This window comes from Notamacropus eugenii, chromosome 1 (assembly GCF_028372415.1).
Source record: "Notamacropus eugenii isolate mMacEug1 chromosome 1, mMacEug1.pri_v2, whole genome shotgun sequence".
NCBI lineage: Eukaryota > Metazoa > Chordata > Mammalia > Diprotodontia > Macropodidae > Notamacropus > Notamacropus eugenii.
Window position 1 is genome coordinate 67,146,225 of NC_092872.1, and position 21,154 is coordinate 67,167,378.

At 34.6% G+C, this 21,154-nt stretch overlaps 1 protein-coding gene across 4 annotated transcripts in view; it reads left to right on the forward strand.

The window, feature by feature from the left end:
* VPS13A (vacuolar protein sorting 13 homolog A) overlaps window positions 1–21,154 on the forward strand; it is a 284,410-nt gene that overhangs the window by 195,778 nt on the left and 67,478 nt on the right. The gene's annotated exons all lie outside the window — the stretch shown is intronic.

Sequence of the window (21,154 nt, forward strand, 5' to 3'; positions counted from 1 at the left end):
AAAATTGCTTAATGCCAGAGTGAGTTTTTTGTATTTAATCCTAGAAGTCAAAGGAGCCACTGATAATTTTTAAGAAGGGAAATGACATGTGTGTGTGTGTATGAAAGAGAGAAATAATTTCAAAGTTGTGACCCAGCCTAAGTAGAAGGATGGTAGTACTCTAAACAGAAATAGTGAAATTTGAGGGGTAGGTTTTGGGATAAAAAAATGTTCTATTTTGAATAAATTGTGTTAAAAGTGCCTATACGACATCTAAACGTGCTTATGGGACATCTAAGTAGGAATTGGTAACGTAGAGCTGGAATTCAAGAAAGATTATAAATTATGGCAAGACTTGGAGATCAGGGAGTAGTATGTAAAGATGATTATTGAGTCTACAGGTACTATTGAAGTCGTTAAGGAAAAGGATGTCGAAATAGAAAACAAGCAGGCACAGGTTAGATCCTTTAGGGATGCCCCTACAATATGCAAGAGCAAGGTGATGATCCATTAAAGAGACTGAAAGGTCATAGCCATGCAGGTAACAGGAAACTTAGAATAGTATTATGAAAACCAAGGAAAGAGAAAGTGTCTAGGAAAAGAGAGGGATGATTGTTAAAAGTTGTGGAGGTGGGTAGGAGTGGGGATAAATGACATGAAGACTAAGGATAGAACTGACAGTTGAATGCAAGAATTGGAAGTCAAATAAAAATTAAGACTAGATTGAGGGCATAGAGTGGAATGTGGAGGACTATGGCAAATGATGTCTTCTAGGAGTTTGGGTAGGGATTGGAGAAGAGAAATAATGTGACAGCTTGAGAGGTGGCAAGCTATATGAAAGACCTTTTCAGGCTCTGAGAGACCTCTACCAAGTCTTCCTCTAATGCCTTATTGTAGTACAGTGGTATAGGCAGAGGGGAAGAGAGTACTAAGAAGGACATGATTTTTAGACCTTGTTCAAACATTAATTTAACAATTGCTACTCTAAACTTGAAATTCTGTCCCCAGACCAACATATAGATATACATCTGGTAGAATTAAATCATGTCAGTCTTCACATTCCCTATAAACAAAACAGGAAGATATTTTGTAGTTCATTGTAAAACTTGCTCATAAGTTCTCCTTGCAGAAATAAAGGAATTGGTAATGCTTTGTATCTTCAAAAGGAACAAGAATCATTTTTAACAAGATGCTTAGTGATTTCAAAATGCAGTGCTTACAAGTATTTAAAATAATACCACCAAGCAAATAATTGCAGCTTATATACATCAACATCCAAATGAATATGAAGTATTAGAGAAATTGTACAAAGAGCTTGAAAAGCACCTCCAACTTAAATCAACAATATGCTATGATACTCATTGACTTAAGGACAAAGGTAGAAATAAGTGCTGATAGCAAAAACTGTGCATCAGCAGTGGAATGAGAAAGGCCAAACCAGAAGCCGAAACCTCAAACTTGTACATCTAGTTTCTTTTAGAAAAAGATTTGAAGGTACTGGAAATGGAAAATGCTAAATAATAACACAAAAAAATGAAATTGATTATATTTTAAAAGTCAAGAAATGACATTTTCTTATTTCCTGAATCAAGGCTGAGTGCAGACAATCAGTTTGTTAGAGCATAGATCAAAGTTAGTAAATTTGCTCTAGTTAAATGAATTATTGATGGTGAAAAATTGAACGTGAATGGAAGGAACAACATTGATACCAGTTATGATAATTTCCTACAGAAATCTAACTGATGTAAGTCAGTTGAATAATAAAGAGATGAAAAGAGCCTTCAAAAGCACCCTAGTTAGGGTGGAGATAAGATGGTAGAGTGAAGCAGAGATTCACCTGAGCTCTCCCAACAGACTCCTTTCAATACCTCTAAAAGTGAATCTGAGCAAATTTTAGAGTAGCAGAATCCATAAAGAGTCAGAGTGTGAGCCCAGATTGTCAGCCCAGAACAACTTCTAGGGTCAACAGGAGGGATCTTTTGAACCAGCCTGGGAGAGGATCACAGAGCTTGCAGGTCTGCAGAGTGCAGAACTGATCATAGCGAGGCTGGAGCAGAACCTAGTGGACTGAATTGCTGGCAGCAGTGGCAACTCCCAGTCCCCTCTAGGTGCAGGAAATTGGGGGTGGAGGGCTGTTGGAACTGGGTGATAGAGAGGTGAGGTCCTGTGTGGACCCTGGTGTGCTGGCGACAACAGGTACTTGCCCACAAACTGAATGTTTGAAAATCACATACTTAAACTTTCAAGATCCAAGATGGTGGAGTAAACAGTAAGTCACTCTCACCCTTCCTTGCCCTTGAAAAATCCAGAATATTGCCCCAAGAAAATTCCTAGAATAGTGGAGCAAACAGAAAGACAGGGTATGGCAGTCTTTTAGCTCTAGTTTGGAAGGCTAGGGGATTAACGGGAAAGCTCTCTCTTCCTGTGGTTGAAGGGGAGCCATGCAGGATAGGAGGCACCCCAGCAGGCCAGCAGTAAGTCCTGCCTCAGCAGACCAATGGGAAATCCTGAGCCCCAGGGTTGTGGAGCAGGCAAACACCAACACTAGATGAACCCTACCTCCATCTGATGACCAGGTAAAATCACTACAACATCCAACTGCAAGCACCTGAGGCTCTAGCACAGAAAACCAGTAACCAGTCCCCTAACCCACAGCACAAGAAGTCTGGGACAGTGCCTCCGGGGCTCCAAAAACAGAGATCAAATTTAAAAGCCAAAAGAAAAAAAAAAAGGGAAAACAAACATGACCAAGAAGCATCAGAAAAAATCAGTGACTACAGAGAAATATCTTGGTGACAGGGAAGATCAAAACATAAATTCAGAAAAGGACAACATGATCAGTATACCCACATCTGAAATATCTGAGGGGAAAATGAAGTAGTCTCAAGCCCAAAAAACATTCTTGGAAGAGCTCAAGAAGGATTTTAAAAATCAAATAAGAGAGGTAGAAAAAAATTTTTTAAAATACAATTGAAAAAATGGAAAAAAAGTACCCTAAAAATTATCTCTTTAAAAAGTACAATTAGCCAAATGAAAAAGAAGGTACATATAGTAACTGAAGAAAACAATTTGTTAAAAATTAGAATTTGGTGTCTGGAAGCTAATGATTCTATGAGACATGAAGACTCAATCAAAATTTAAAAAAAATGAAAAAAATAGAAGAAAATGTAAAACACTTTATTAGAAAAACTACTGACCTGTAAAATAAATCCAGGAGAGAGAATTTAAGAATTATTCGTCTACCTGAGAACCATGATGAAAAAAAGAGACTGAACAGAATCTTTCAAGAAATCATCAAGGAAAACTGCCCCGTTGTCCTAGAAGCAGAGGATAAAATAGTCATTGAAAGAATTCACCAGTCACTTCCTGAAAGAGATCGCAAATTAAAAATGTCAAGGGATATCATAGCCAAATTCCAGAATTATCTGGTTAAGGAGAAAATACTACAAGTAGCCAGAAAGAAACAATTCAAATGTCATGGAACAGTCAGGATAACACAGGACTTTGCAGCTTCTCCATTAGAAGACCAGAGGGCTTAGAATATGATATTTTAGAAGGCAAAGGACCTTGGATTACATACTCCCTGGTGAAATTGAGCATGGTCTTTCAGGGAAGGAGATGGACATTCAATGAAATAGGGGACTTCTAGGCTTTCCTGAGGAAAAGGCCAGAGCTCAGTGGAAAATTTGATCTTCAAATACAGGACTCAAGAGAGACATAAAAAGGTAACCAAGAAAAAAAAAAGAAAAAAAAGTTATTCAATAAGGGCAAGGTGTTTACATCCCTATGAGGAGGGTGATACTTGCAAATCTTGAGAACTGTATGTTTATTATGACTTTTAAAAGGGATATACGTAGATAGAGGGTGTCGGTATAAATTAACTGATATGATGACAAAAAACTTTATTAAGGGGTGCAAAGGGATTGTAATGAAAGAAGAAGAAACGAGGCAGAAAAGGGTAAATTATATCACATGAAGAGTCACAAAAACATAGTAGAGGGAAAAAGGGGAGGGAGATGAGCATTGTGTGAACATCTGATTTGCTTCAAGGAGGGAATAGCATACTTAAGTATAGGAATCTTACTTGCCCTACAGGAAGTAGGAGAGAAAAGGGAGAGGAGGGGGAAGATAGAAAGGAGGGAAAAAGTAGTAAGGGAAAAGGGAAAGAAAAGGGAAAGGGGCTGAATGAAGAGAAGGAAGATTGAGGGAGGCAGTGGTCAAAAGGAAAGCTCTTGTGAGGAAGGCAAGGAAGAAGGAAGAAGAAAACCATAATCCTGCAGTATTTTGTTTACAAGAAACACATTTGAAACGGAAACACACAGGATAAAACTAAAAGGCTAGAATAGAATATATTATGCTTCAGCTGAAGTAAAAAAAGCAGGGTAGCAGTCCTAATCTCAGACAAAGCAAAAACAAAAATAGATCTAATGAAAAGAGATAAGGAAGGAAACTATATTCTGCTTAAAGGCACCATAGGCAGTGAAGTACTATCATTACTAAACATGTATGCACCAAGTGGTATAGCATCCAAATTCATGGAGGAGAATTAAGGGAGTTACAGGAAGAAATAGACAGCAAAACTATACTAGTGTGGGGATCTCATTCTCTAGCTGTCTGAACTTGATAAATCTAATCTCGAAATGAACAAGAAATTTAAGGAGGTGAAGAGAATTTTAGAAAAAGTAAATATAGTAGACCTCTGGAGAAAATTGAATGACAATAGAAAGGAATATACCTTTTTCTCAGTGGTACATGGAAAAATTGACACTGTGAAAGGACATAAAGACCTCACAATCCAGTGTAGAAAGACAGGAATATTAAATGCAATCTTTTCAAATCATAATGCAGTAAAAATTATATGTAACCAAGGGCCATAGACGGATTAAAAATTAATTGGAAACTAAATAATCCTAAACAATGAGTGAGTCAAACAACAAATCATAGAAACAATCAATAACTTCAAGAGAAATACAGTAATGAAATAATATATCAAAACTTATGAGATTCAGTGAAAGCAGTTCTTAGGGGAAGTTTGATATCTCGGAATGTTTACATGAATAAAATAAAGAAAGAGGAGATCAGTGAATTGGGCATGCAATGAAAAAGCTACAAAAAGAACAAATTAAAAATCCCCAATTTAATACCAAATTAGAAGTACTGAAAATCAAAGGAGAGATTAATAAAATTGTAATTAAGAAAACTGTTGGACTAATAAATAAAACTAAGAGCTGGTTTTATGAAAAAACCAACAGAATTCATAAACCTTTGGTTAATTTGATTAAAATAAAACAAGAAAACCAAATTAAAATTATCAAAAATGAAAGGGGTGAATTCACCACCAATGAAGAGGAAATTAAAACTATAATTAAGAATTATTTCATCCAGCTATGTGCCCATAAACTTGACAATCTTAGTGAAAGGGATGAATATTTACAAAAACATAAATTTCCCAAATTAAGATAAGAGGAAGTAAAATACTTAAATAATCCTATCTCAGAAAAAGAAATTGAACAAGCCATCAGTATACTCCCTAGGAAAAAATCTCCAGAGCCAGATGGATTTTCAAGTGAATTCTATCAAACATTTGAAGAAAAGTTAATTCCAATACTATATAGACTATTTGGGAAAATAGGTGAAGGAGGAAGTCCTCCCAAATTCTTTTTATGATACAAATATGCTTCTGATACCTAAACTGGGAAGAGCCAAAACAGAGAAAGAAAATTACAGAGCAATTTCCCTTAATGAATATAGATGCAAAAATCTTAAATAAAATATTAGCAAAAAGATTATAGTATCTTATCATGAGAATAATATGCTTTGATCAGGTAGGATTTATACCAAGAATGCAGGGCTAGTTCAGTATTAGGAAAACTATAGGCATAACTGAACATATCAACAACAAATCTAACAGAAACACATGATTATCTCAATAGATGCAGAAAAAACTTTCAACAAAATACACCACTCATTCCTATTAAAAACACTAAAGAGCATAGGAATAAAATAGAGCCTTCCTTAAAATGATAATTAACATCTACCTAAAACCATTAACAAGCATTATATGTAGTAGGGATAAGCTAGATGCATTTCCAATAAGATCAGGGGTGAAACAGGGGTGTCCATTATCACCGCTGTTAATTTAATATGTTACTAGAAATGTTAGCTGTAGCAATAAGAGAAGAAAAAGAAGTTGAATGAATTAGAATAGGCAAAAAAAGAAACTAAGTCACCACTCTTTGCAAACTATATGATGATATACCTAGAGAATCCTAGAGAATCAAGTAAAAAACTACTTGAAGTAATAAACAACTTTAGCAGAGTTGCAAGATATAAAAAATAAAGTCATACAAGCAAGAGATAGGGAAATTCCATTTAAAGTTACTATGGACATTATAAAGTATTCGGGATTCTACGGGCCATAACAAACCCAGAACTATATGAACATAATTATAAAATGCTTTTCGCACAAATAAAGTCAGATCTAAATAATAGGAAAAACATCAATTGCTCATGGGTAGGCCAAGCTAATATAATAAAAATGACAATTTTACCTAAATTAATTACCTACCTAAATTAACTCAATACTAAACTATCAAAAATTATTTCATAGAGCTAGAAAAAATGACATCAGAATTCATGCGAAAGAACAAAAAGATCAGAATATCAATGGAATTAACGAAAAGAAATGATAGGGAAGCTGGGCTAGCCATACCAGATCTTCAGTTGTATTATAAAGCAGTAATTATCAAAACCACTTGGTACTGACTAAGAAATAGAGGGGTAGATCAGTGAAATAGATTAGGTACACAAGAAACAGTTGTCAGTGTTTATAGCAATCTACTGTTTGATAAGTCCAAAGACCCCAGCTTCTTGGGTAAGAACTCACTATTTGAGAAAAAACAGCTTGGAAAACTGGAAAATGGTATGTCAGAAACTCTGTATAAACCAGCATCTGACACCATATGCCAAAATAAAATCCAAATGAGTACATACATAATATAAAAAGATTAGGGGAGCAAGAAATAGTTTGTCAGATTTACAGAGAACGGAGGAATTGATTGTAGCGGACGGCCTGCATTCTTACATGGCTCGGTGATGTGATGAAGAAGAAAGACATGGGAGGTGGGAGAAGAAAGACCAACTCCACTTTATTGATGTGAGGATCCAGGTATTTATAGACAGAAACTGTAAGCCCACGTGACGTTCTGCTTGTCTTGCCCTAGTGATTAAATCAGTCTTACGAGACTAGAGGGCATCTATTTTACATATCCCTTGTTTTCTGTAATTCTCTTATTTGTCTCACAGAGACCGAAACATCTGGGGGGCATGGAGAGCCTTTCCCGATGATAATGAGCTCTGTCTCAAAGAACAGTTTCCCCCAAGGTCTATCCTGATCTTGTCAACCACACTCCACCCTGGCCCTCAACAGTTGATGACCAAACAAGAGATAGAGAACATTATGAAATGCAAAATCGATAATTTTGATTACATTAAATTGAAAAGATTTTGTCCAGACAAAGCCGATGCAGTGAAGATTGGGAGGGAAGCAGAATTATAGTATAGTATAGTATATGTACTATAATTCTTCTTTTTATCAGTTCTTTCTCTGGAGGTAGATAGCATCTTCTTCATAGGTCCTTTCTAGTTGATTTGAGTATTAATAATTCTCAAAATGACTTAGGGGCTCAAAGTTATTGTTAAAACATCATTGTTGTCGCTGTGTATAATGTTTTCTTGGTTTTGTTCATTTCACTCTTCATTGTTTCCATGTTTTTCTAAAATCATTTCTTATAGCACAGTAGAAGTCCATCTGAATCTTATACCACAACTTGTTTACCCATTCTTCCTTTGATGGGCATCCCTGTAATTTCTAGTTCTTTGCCACCACAAAGAGAGCTGCTATAAATATTTTAGAACATGATTCTTTTCCTTTTCTCCTTACCATCTTGGATGCAGACCTAATAGTGATATTATTGGGTCAAAGGGTATAGCCAATTAAATAACCCTTTGCGCATAATTCCGTATTGCTCTCCAAAGTGGTTGGATCAGTTCATAGTTCCAGCAACAGTAAATTGTTGTCTCATTTTTTTCCACATCACCTCCAACATTTGTTACTTTCCCCCTCTGTCATTTTAGCCAATCTGGTAGCTGTAAAATGATATCTTATTGCTGTTTTAATTTGTGTTTCTTTAATCAGTGATGATTTGTAGCATTTTTTATATGACTATGAATTGTTTTGATTTTCTTCACTGGAAAATTGCCTGTTCACATCCTTTGACCATTTAGCAATTGAGGAATTACTCATATTCTTAGAGATTTGATGAAGTTCTTTATACACTTGATATATGAGAGTTTTATCTGAGAAATTGCCTATAAAATTCCACCCCTAACCATTTTTCTGCTTTTTTTTTTTATTTTGGCTACATTGGTTTCATTTGTATAAAACCTTTTTAATTTAAAATTAAATTTAAAATAAGAAATTATCCATTTTATACCTCACAATGTCTGCTCTCTCTTGTTTATTCATAAATTGTTCACCTATCCATAAGTGTGATAGGTAATATATCCCATTTTTTTTTTTTTATTTTCTTGTGATACTTCCCTTTATATTTAGGTCATGTATCCATTTTTACCTTATCTTGGTAAATTTTTGTAAGATATTAATCATGCCCATTTCTGCCCAACTGCTTTTCAACTTTCTCAAATTTTTTTTTTTTTTAACCAAATGATGAATTCTTATCCCCAAAGCTTAAGTATATATACTTGTCAAACACTCAGTTACTATATTTATTTGCTGTTATAAATTGTATGTCTACTCTGTTCCACTGATCTATTTCTTAGGCAGTATCAGATAAGATTGGGTATGCTATAACTCTTTACTTTACATTTTTCATTAGTTCCTTTGATATTGTTGCCTTTTGTTCTTCAGAATTAATTTTGTGTTACTTTTCCCAACTCAGTAAAATAATATTTTGGTAATTTAATTGGGATGACGTTGAACAAATAGATTAGTTTAGGTAATGTTGTAATTTTTATCATATTGGTCCTGCCTACTCATGAACTATCAATATTTCTACAATCATTTAAATCTAATTTTATTTGTATAAAAAGTTTTTTTGTGATTTTGTTCATACAGTTCCTTGCTTTGTGTTGTCAGGTATTTACTTTATGTTGCTTATAGTTACTTTAAATGGGGCATCTCTTACTATCTCTTCTTGAAGGGGTTTGTTGGAGATATGTAGGGATACTGATGGTTTATGTGGGTTTACTTTATATCTTAATGCTTTACTAAAATTATTGTTTCAACAAACTTTTTTAGTTGAATCTTTAGGATGATTGAAGTATATCATCATATTGTCTACAAAAAGAGAGTTTTATTACCTCATTGCCTATTCTGATTCCTTCCATTTCTTTTTCTTATTGTTACTGCTAGAATTTCCAATACAATACTGAAAAATATTGGTGACAAGGGGCATTCTTTTTTCACTCCTGTTCTTACTAGGAAGGCTTCCAGGTTATCCTCATTACAAATTATGCTTGCTAATAGTTTTAGGTAAATGCTTCTTATCAATTTGAAGAAAAATCCATTTATGCCTTTATTTTTTTAAGTGTTTTTTAATAGGAATGAGTGTTGTATTTTATTAAAAGTTTTTTCTGCATCTACCAATCTAATCATATGGTTTTTAAAAACTTTTATTATTGGTATAATCAATTATGGCCATAGTTTTCCTTATACTGCATTCCTGGTACAAATCTCACTTGGTCATAATGTATGCTCTTTGTACTGCTTTGTTGGAATCTCTTTGCTAGTATTTTATTTAGAATTTTTGCATTCATATTCATTAAGGAATTGGTTTTTAGTTTTCTTTATTAGTTTTTACACTTCCTGGTTTAGGTATCAGTACTACATTTGTTTCATAAAATGACTTTGGCCTATTATTTCAAATAATTTATTTAATATTGGAAATAGTTGATCTTTAAATGTTTGGGAGAACTTACTTGTAAATTCATCTGGTCTTGATGCTTTTTTTTTTTTTAATGAGCATCCTAAACGTGTTTTTTTTTTTTTATTTTCACATTAGTCATGTTGCATAGTAAAACTAAAATGAATGGGAGAAACCATGAGAAAAACCAGACCAAAACAAAACATAACACAAGAGAAAATATTCTGCTTCATTCTTCAGTCCAATTCTATAGTTCTTTCTCTGGATGTGGAAGGCATTTTGCCTCGAGTCCATTGGGAATGTTTTAGGTCCTTGCATTGTTGTGAAGGGCTAAGTCTACCAGAAAAATTCCTTGCACACCGTGGTTGCTATTGTATACAAGATGCTTTTGTTCTTAAGAAGCTCATTTGTAGCCTGTTAATTTCTTTTTAAGAATAGTTTTATTTAGATAATTTTTTCTTCTTTTGTTAGTTTAGGCAGTTCATGTTTTTGTAAATATTCTTCCATTTCACTTTAATTGTTAAATTTTTGACTTACAGTTGGGCAAAATAAGTCCTCATAATTTCTTTGATTTCATGTTCGTTAGTGGTATATTCACCCTTTTCATTTTTCATAGTAGTGATGTGATTTACTGCTTTTTGTATATCATATTAACAAATGGTTTATCTATCTTATTGGGTTTTTCCCCCATAAAATCAACTCTTGGTTTTATTGATTAATTCAATGGTTTTCTTACACTCAGTTTTATTAATTTTTTTTTAGGATTTGCAATTTAGTGTTTAACCACTCATCAATCAATAAAGTAATTATTTAATTAATTACATTAAGTATATTTATTAAATATATTTTTATTGCTTATTTATTTTTATTAAATATATTATTTATTATATCATATTAAATATTAGTACATTAATTGACATAATTTTAACTATTAATAATTAATATAATATTATATAAAATATAAAATAATAATATAACCATAACATGATAAAATAATTAATTGTTGATAATATATGATAAATTAATGCAATATGTTAAATTATATATTACATGATATATAATTAAATATATTTAATATAAATATAATACTTATTAAATATTAATATATTTAATTATATTAAATATAAATTAATCTTTAGTTTGTTCTTTTTCATTTGCATACCCAGTTCATTAATCTGCTCTTTTTCTAATTTATTGATATAAGCATTTAGAGAGATAAACTTTCCTCCCCTAATCTGCACCCCTTTTTAAAGAATCCCTCCCTTATCCTCTTCTGTTACCCTCATATTCCTTAATCTACCTACTCCTCTGAGTCCCTCCCTTATCCTCTCCCTTAGTCCTCTTATTTATACATTTAGAAAATGTTTATGCCCTTCTAGTTGTGTATGTTGTTTCCTCTTTAATCCAGTCGAGATCAGAATAAGATTCTAGCATTACCAGCCTTCCACCCTCACCTGCTTCCTCTGTATCACTTCTTTCTTTCATGCCTCATTGGTATGAGATAATTGCTCCTTTTTACCTTTCTCTACCCAGTTTTATTTTGTAGAATCAACCCATCGTACTCAACTCAGTCTAAGTCTTTTTTTCAAAACACCCAGTTAATGACAAGTCTTAAGAGTACTGATAACATTTTCAAATACAAGAAGTAAACGGTCTGATCCTATTGAATCTTATAATTGGTCTTTAATGTTTACCTTATGTTTCTCCTGGATCTTATATGCTAAATTTTCCACTGAGTTCTACTCTTTTTATCACAGATACCTGAAAGTTTTTCAGTCTATTAAATCTCCTTTTCTTTTTCATTCTGGATTGTACTCAGATTTGCTGGGTAGGTTATTTTTTATCACAATTCTAGCCATTTCACTCTTCAAAATATAATGTTCCAAAACCTGTGGTCTTTTAATGTAAACGACACTAGGTCTTGTGTTATCTGATTGTAGCTCTATCGCATTTAAATTATTTTCTTTTTGCTTGTCATAGTTTCTCCTTAACATGGGAACTTTGAAACTTGGCTATGATATTCTTGTAACTTTTCATTTTGGAATCTCTTTCAGGTAGTGATTGTTGGATTTTTTTTCCATTTCTACTTTATCTTCTCCTTCTAGAACTTCAAGGCAATTTTCTTTCTTTTTTATTTTAATCATTTCATTTGTTTTCAGTGTTCTGTAATCACTTCCATATATCTTAGATTTTTTTCCCCTCCATCCCTTTCCCCACTCCCTACCCAGGATAACTTGTAATCTTATATAGGTTCTACATATACATTCCTATTAAACACAATTTCACCATAGTCATGGTGAATAGAAGAATTAAAATGTATGGGAGAAACCATAAAACCAAACATAACACAAAAGACAATGGTCTGCTTCATTCTGTGATCAAATTCCATAGTTCTTTCTCTGAATATGTGAGACGTTTTGCCTCAAAAGTCCATTGGGAATTTTTTAGGTCCTTGCATTGATATGAAGGACTAAGGCTACCAGAAAAATTCCTCGCACACTGTGGTTCTTGTTGTGTACAAAGTTCTTCTGGTTCTGCTCCTTTCACTCAGCATCCATTCATATAAGTCTTTCCAGGCCTCTCTGAAGTCTTCCTGTTCATCATTTCTTACAGCACAATACTATTCCATTACATTCATAGACGACAATTTATTCAGCCATTCCCAAATTGATGGGCATCCCCATGGTTTCCAGTTTTTGGCCACCACAAAGAGTGCTGCTATAAATATTTTTGTACATATGGGACCCTTTCCCATTTTTGTGATCTCTTGGGGATACAGTCCTAGAAGCTGCTTTGCTGGGTCAAAGGCTATGCACGTTTTTGTAGCCCTTTGGGCATAGTTCCAAATTGCTCTCCAGAATGGTTGAATCAGCTCACAGCTCCACCAACGATGAATTAGTGTTCCAACTCTCCCACATCTTCTCCAACATTTATCATCATCTTGTTTTGTCATGTTAACCAATCTGATAGGTGGGATGTGGTATCTCAGAGTTGTTTTGATTTGCATCCCTCTAATCAACAGTGATTTAGAGTATTTTTTCATATGACTATAGATACTTTTGATTTCTTCCTCTGAAAACTGCCTGTTCATATACTTTGACCATTTATCAATTGAGGAATGACTTGTATTCTTGTACATTTGACTCAGTTCTCAGTTCTTTATTTTAGAAATGAGGCCTTTATCACAGACACTCGTTGCAAAAATTCTTTCTCAGTTTTCTGCTTCCCTCCTAATCTTGGTTGCATTGGGTTTGTGCAAAAACTTTTCAATTTAATGTAATCAAAATTATCGATTTTGCACTTCGTAACGTTTTCTCTCTCTTGTATTGTCAAAAATGTCTCCATTCTCCATAAATCTGACAAATATACCATTTCTTGCTGCACTAATTTGTTTTTACTATCAGTCTTTATACGTAGATTATGACCCATTTGGACTTTATTCTTGTATACAGTGTCAGGCATTGGTCTATGCCCAGTTTCAGCTACACTGTTATCCACTTTTCCCAGTAATTTTTGTCAAACAGTGAGTTCTTGTCCCAGAAACTGGGGTCCTTGGGTTTAATCAAACAGTAGGTTGCTGTATTCATTGACTACTGTTTCTTGAGTACCTTACTTATTCAACTGGTTTACTCCTCTGTTTCTTAGCCAGTACCTAGTGGTTTTGATAATTGGTGCTTTATAATACAATTTGAGATCTGGTAGGGGTAGGCCACTTGCCCTAGCATTTCTTTTCATTAGTTCCCTTGATATTCTGGACCTTTTGTTCTTCCAGATGAATTTTGATACTATTTTTTCTAGCTCTAGAAAATAATTATCTGCTGGTTTGATTGATATGTCACTGAATAAGTAAATGAATTTAGGTTGAATTGTCATTTTTATTATATTGGCTCAGCCTACCCATGAGCAACTGATGTTTTTCCACTAACTTAGATCTGACTTTATTTGTGCAAAAAGTGTTTTGTAATTGCATTCATATAGTCCCTGGGTTTGTTTTGGCAGGTAGACTCCCAGATATTTTATAGTGTCTACCCTAGCTTTAAATGGGATTTGTCTTTCTATCTCTTGCTGTTGGGCTTTGTTAGTAATGTACAGAAATGCAGATGATTTTTGTGGGTTTATTTTGTAACCTGCAACTTTGCCAGAGTTGTTTATTATTTCAGGTAGTTTTTTACTTGATTCTCTGGGATTCTCTAAGTATATCATCATATCATCTACAAAGAGCAATAACTTAGTTTCTTCTTTGCCTATTCTAATTCCTTCAATTTCTTTTTCTTCTCTTATTGCTACAGCTAACATTTCTAGTAACATATTGAAAAACAATGGTGATAATGGACAACTTTGCTTCCCCTGGTCTTATTGGAAATGCATCTAGCTTATCCCCATTACATATAATGCTTACTGAAAGTTTTAGGTAGATACTGCTTGTTATTTTATGGAAAGTTACATTTATTCCTGTACTCTCTATTGTTTTCAATAGGAATGAGTGCTGTATTTTGTCAGAAGCTTTTTCTGCATCTATTGATATAATCATGTGGTTTCTCTTAGTTTTGTTGTTGATATGATCAATAATGCTAATAGTTTTCCTAATATTGAACCAGCCCTGCCTTCCTGGTATAAATCCTACCTGATCATACTGTATTATTCTTGTGATAAGTTTCTGTATTTTTTTTGCAAATATCTTATTTAAAATTTTTGCATCTGTATTCATTAGAGATTTTGATCTATAATTTTCTTTCTCTGTTTTGACTCTTCCTGGTTTAGGTGTCAAAACCATATTTGTATCATGAAAAAAAGTTGGAAGGACTCCTTTCCCAATTTTTCCAAATAGTCTATATAGTATTGGAATTAACTGTTCTTTAAATGTTTGATAAAAGCCACTTCTAAATCCATCTGGTCCTGGAAATTTTTTCCTAGGGAGTTCATTATTGGCTTTTTCAATTGCTTTTTCTGATATGGGGTTATTTAAGTATTCAAATTCCTCTTCTGTTAATCTGAGCAGTTTATATTTTTTAAAATAATCAACCATCTCATTTAAATTGTCGAACTTATGGGCATACAGTTGGGCTCCACTTTCTAATTATTGTTTTAGTTTCCTCTTCATTGGATGTTAGTTCACCCTTTTCATTTTGGATATTAGGAATTTGGTTTTCTTTGTTCTTTTTTTTAAATCAAATTAGCTAAAGGTTTATCAGTTTTATTTGTTTTTTTCACAAAGCCAATTCTTAGTTTTATTTATTGGTTCAGTAGTTTTCTTGATTTCAATTTTGTTGATCTCTCCTTTGGTTTTCAGTATTTCTAATTTGGTTTTTACTTAGGGATTTTCAATTTGTTCTTTTTCCAGCTTTTTCAGCTGCATGCCCAGGTCATTGATCTCTTCTTTCTCTATTTTATTCATGTAGGCATTCAAAGATATAAAATTTCCCCTAAGAACTGCTTTTCCAGTATCCCCTAAGATTTGGTAGTTGTCTCATTATTGTCATTCTCTTGAATGAAGTTGTTGATTGTTCTGTGATTTGTTGTTTAACCCATTCATTCTTTAGGATTAAATTATTTAGTTTTCAATTAATTTTTGATTTGTTTTTCCATGGCCTTTGATTACATATAATTTTTATGGCATTACGATCTGAGAAGATGCATTGACTACCTCTTCCTTTCTGCACTGGATTGTGAGGTTTTTATGGCCTAGTACATGGTCAGTTTTTGTATATGTGGCATGTACTGCGGTAAAAAAGGTATATTCCTTTCTATCCCCATTCAGTTTTCTCCAGAGATCTATCATATCTGCCTTATCCAGAGTTTTATTCACCACTTTAACTTTTTTCTTGTTTATTTTGAGGTTAGATTCATTTAGTGCAGAGAGGGGGAAGTTGAGGTCCCCTACTAGGATAGTTTTGTTGACTATTTCTTCCTATAACTCCCTTAACTTCTCTTCTAAGAATTTGGATGCTATAGCACTTGGAGCATATATGTTTAGTAATGATATTGCTTCGTTGTCAATGGTGCCTTTTAGCAGGATATTATTACCTTCCTCATCTCTTTTGATTAGATCTATTTCTGCTTTTGCTTTGTCTGAGATTAGGATTGCTACCACTGCTTTTTTTACGTCAAATGAAGCACAGTGTTTTCTGCTCCAACCTTTTACCTTTACCCTGTGGGTGTCTCACCATTTCACATGTGTGTCTTGTAAACAACATATTGTTGAATTATGATTTTTAATCCATTCTGCTTTCCATCTCCGTTTTATGGGAGAGTTCATCTCATTTACCTTCACAGTTATAATTACTATCTGTATCTTTCTCTCTATCCTCTTTCCCCCATTTGTGCTTTTAGTTCTCCCTTCTCCATTCCCCTCCACAATAGAGTTTTAATTTTTGACCACTGCCTCCCTCAGTCTTCCCTTCCTTCTTTCAGTCCCTCTCCCTTTTAATCCCCTTTTCCCTTACTACTTCTTCCCTCCCTTTTCTTTCCCCTTTCCCCTCCTACTGCCCGTAGAGCTAGTTAGATTTCCATACTTAACTGAGGTAGCTGTTCCCTCTTTGAACCAAATCAGATGAGATTAAATCTCAGACAATGCTCATCTCCCTCCCCTCTTTTCCTCTACTGTAATATGTTTTTGTGCCTCTTCCTGTGATGTAATTTACCATTTTATGCCTCCTCCTTTTCACATCTCCCATTACAATTCCTTTGCACCCTTAACTTACATTTTTATGATCACATCATTTACTTTATACCTGTTCCCTCTTTCTATGTATATTATATATCAGGATGCATATACAGTTCTCAAGATTAACAGGTATCTTCCCTTATAGGGATGTGAACAGTTTGCCCATATTGAATAGCAAGTTTTTTTTCCCCTGTTTACCTTTTTATGCCTCTCTTGGGATTTGTGTTTCAAGTTCAAATTTTCTATTGATCTCTGGCCTTTTTTTCAAGAAGATCTCGAAATCCCTTATTTCTTTGAATGTCTATCTCCTTGCCTGAAATATTATGCTCAACTTTGCTGGGTAATTGATCCTTGGTTGTAGTCCCAGCTCCTTTGCCTTATGGAATATCATATTCCAATTCCTTCATTCTTTTAATGTAGAAGCTGTGAGGTCCTGTGTGATCCTGACTGTAGCTCCTCAATAATTTGAATGATTTCTTGTTGCCTGAAGTATTTTCTCCTACCACTTGATAGTTCTGTAATTTTTCACTGATATTCCTTGGTGTTTTTAGTTTGAGATCACTTTCAGGAGGTGAACGGTGGATTCTTTAAATGACTATTTTGCCCTCTGGATCTACGACTTCTGGGCCATTTTCCTTGATGATCTAGTTCATCATGGCTTTCTGGTAGACCAATAATTCTAATATTTTCTCTCCTGGATCTATTTTCCTGATCAGTTGTTTTTCCAATTAGATATTTTACATTTTCTTCTATCTTTTTATTCTTTAGATTCTGATTGACTAATTCTTGATGTCTCATAGGGTCATTAGCTTCTACTTGCCCGATTGTAATTTTTATCCACTTGTTTTCTTCAGTTAGCTTTTGCATCTCCTTTGCCATCTGTCCAATTGTTCCTTTTAAAAAGTTATTTTCTCCAGTTAGATTTTGTACTTCCTTTTCCATTTGTCCAATTTTCCTTTTAAGTTCTTCTGTGATTTCTTTTTTCATATTTTTAAAATCATTGGCCAGTTTTTCTTCTGTTTCTCTAGTTTGGCTTTTAAAATCCTTCTTCAGCTCTTCCAAGAATGCTTTTTGGGCTTCAGACCTGTTCATATTCCCTTCTGAAGTTTCAGATGGGAGTACAGTCTCACTGGTGACCTCTTTGGTATTTGTGTTTTGGTCCTTGTCCCCATAGAAAGATTCTGTGGTCTTTTCTGCTTTGCTTCTTATTCATGGTAATCACCCTTTTCCTGGCTTTTAAAGCAGATCTCTGCTTCTGAGGCACTAGGGGCTCTGTCCCACAGTTCTTGTGCCTTCAGCTTGGGACTTTGTGTGTTGTGGCCTCTAGCTTTCAGCTAGAAACTAAAATACTGCAGCTTACCTGATGCTGAGCTGGCTGGTGTGAGAAAGCAGAGGCCAGGTGATGTCTTTCTGGGTTTCCTGGAGTTGTCCTGGTGCTAGCTGTGTTAAGTGTGGGGAAAGAGTGGTGTGGTTAAAGCAGGTCCCTTCTGTTGAGCTAGAGGAAAAGCAAGCTCAGTGGTTGGTGATTCCCCAGGGATGCTGAGGCATGCCTGGGTTCCTGGTTTTGGCGACTGTGGATTCCACCCACCCTGGGGCTCAGGATCTCCTCCTGGTTCCCTGAGGTAGAGCTGTCTGGGACTGCTCTGGTCCTGCACTGGTCTCTTTTGGCCACAGCAAGAGGGACCCTCCTTAGAGTCCCATCTAAGCAGTCATTCCAAAATAAGGGCAAAAATTGGAAGAGAACAAACAAACAGAAAAGTTTGGGACCTTTTTGGTATCAAACTCTTTTTACTATAAAGGACAGATATAATATTTTGACTAATGTCATAATTCAAGATTTGTTTATAGAAGAAGTAATAATGGCACTAAGAAAACAGAGAGGAGAAAACTGTTTTAGACCAAGTATACACAGAACCTGTCCCTGCTAGGTGACACAATCATAAAGACAATGAAGGATCAATTCTCTAGGTATCTGAAGAAGGGGAATAGGCCAAAGGCATGGAAAAACTCTTAGCAGATCAAATGAGATAGCTTCCTGGAGAAGAAGATGTTTAGTAGCATAAAGTGCTACAGAGAGGCCCAGAAGGATGAGTGCTGAGAAACATCTGGCTGGATCTGCCAATTTAGAACTCATTAGTTGCTTAAGAGACAACAGTTTCTTTAGAGTAATGAAGTTGAAGACCAGATTGCAGAGGCTATAGAACACTAAAAGAAACAGTCATTGGGTTTAAATGCCTTTTACAGGGAGTTTAATTAACTAAGAAGGAGAAAAAAGAAACGAAGACAGCTATCAAAGATGGACCAAATGAAGGGTTTTGGGTTTTTTTTTTTAATGAATAGAGTATACTTAAGCATGTTTGTAGGTAGTAGGGAAGGAGTCAGTAAATAGGAGGTTGAAGATTGGAGAGAGAGAGAATGGGAATTATATGCAGGCAGTCTGCTAGGGATGATAGATGGGGATTGGATCAAGGGTAAATGATGAGGGATCTTCTTGATGAGAAGTGCTACCTCTTAATCAGAAACTGGAGTCAAGAAGATAATGGGTAATAAGGTCATGGTAATGTCAGATGAGAGGGAAAGAGAGAAATTGTGGCAAATGTCTTCAATTTTATAAGTGAATTATGAAAAGAGGTCCTTAGCTAAGACCATGGAAATGGAATTGCTTTAGAAGACTGGAAGAGACGAGATAGTTTGGAATAATAGCTATGGTAACATAGAAAAGTGATCAGAGAGAAGTCAACAGAAGTTTATTAAGTGTCTGTTAAATGCTAGACATTGCTAAGCCCTGTGGATATAAAGACTAAGAAAAAACCCACAGTCCAACCCTGCTCTTAAGAAGCTCACAATATGAGGGGCAGACAAGTTGCAAATAGCTGTGTGCACAAACAAAATATATATTGATTAAATTGGAGATAATCTCAGAGGAAAAAAGACTATGTTTAGGTAAGACTGAGAAAGATTTCTGACAGAAGATAGGACTTTGGCTGATACTTGTAGGAAGCCAGAAGGCAGTATTGATGAAGGAGAAAATTGCAATCATTGGGGACAGTCACCAGTGAAAATGTACCAAGTCAGGAATGGAGTGTATTTTGCCAAGAGGCCAGTGTCACTTGATCATGAGTATGTGGAGGAGAGTAAGCTGTAAGAAGACTGGAAAGGTATGAAAGGCATTATTTTTTTCCCCACTTAATAGAATTTTATTTTTTCCAATTATATGTAAAGAAAGATTTTGAATGCCAATTTTTTAAATTAATATTGTGACCAGCTATTAAGCCCTACATTTGTTTTTCTTGCATTTCTGACTAGTCAAAATCTTGGTGTCCTTTATTTGTATTTTTTATTTGTTGATTGTTAGTTGTACCATTTTGCACATTTACATCTTTTTGTAGAACCATCTTTGCATTTTATCAGAGTCACTTTGAAATATTTTCTGGTCTTCCAGAAAAGTTCAGCATAATTTGTAAATTTCATGATCATTTACTTGGCTTATTTGTTTGTGATTATAGAATTTGGCTATGACTCTATCTTTCATCCATCCCATCAATGCTGACACTAAGCCAAGGAGGGAAGAAAGAGAATGCAATACGTCCTGGATTTGGAGTCAGAAAATTTGACTTCAAAACTTGGCTTTTTAATTTCCTTTGTGATGTTAGGTAAATTACTTATGAAAACTGAGACTCAGAGTATTAATATGTAAAATTATTGGGTTGTAACAGATAATCTCTAAAGGTAGCTAGGTGGACTATATGATCCCCCTGACTGGACTTGGGAGTCAGATCTGAGTTCAAACTCAGTTTCAAACACTTGACTAGCTGTGTGACCCTGAGAAATCACAAATCCCTCTATCTTTTTCCCCTCAGCTGAACAATGGTGGTGGTAATAAAACGTTCCTTACAAAATTGTGAGCGTCAAATGAGATATTTTTGAAGTGCTTAGCACAGTACTGTGAGAAATGAAAGTTCTCTCTTATATTTAGTGTCTTGTTATTGGATTAGGACAAAGATTTTTCCCTTTTCTACTTCCTCACCCAGAAAGCAACCAGTATGGGAAATCTCTATAGATCTATGCAGGCCAAAATATAATCAGTAAAAGAAATTCTGTGTTTATGTTACTGGGTGTATTCCTGCTCATTGTGTTTGTCCTGAACACACTGGGGATTTATTCTCTGTATTATCAAGACAGGTGATAAGGAAATTGATGTCTCTTTAACCAAGATTTTAGTGACCTGTGTTAGGTACCCCAAGACCTTCATTTCAGTATATCCCATACCTCTCATTTTGTCAAGCAGTTTGAGTTGATTGCCACCCACTAGGAATACATCCTCTTCAAAGGTCATATGAATGTGACCCTACCACCATTAGGGGGTCTGTGGTCTAAGAGAAATGGCCAGATGACCATCCTTTTATTGATAACCTGCTGGCTTTATTAATAAAATGATGAAATTACCCATAAACTATGTCTCTCAAAACTTTTTAATCATCACAGTTTCTGGTACATAGTAGGTACTTAATATATACTTAATAAATGCTTGTTCCTCTTCTCTCTAGTATCTTTCAGCACTAAATCT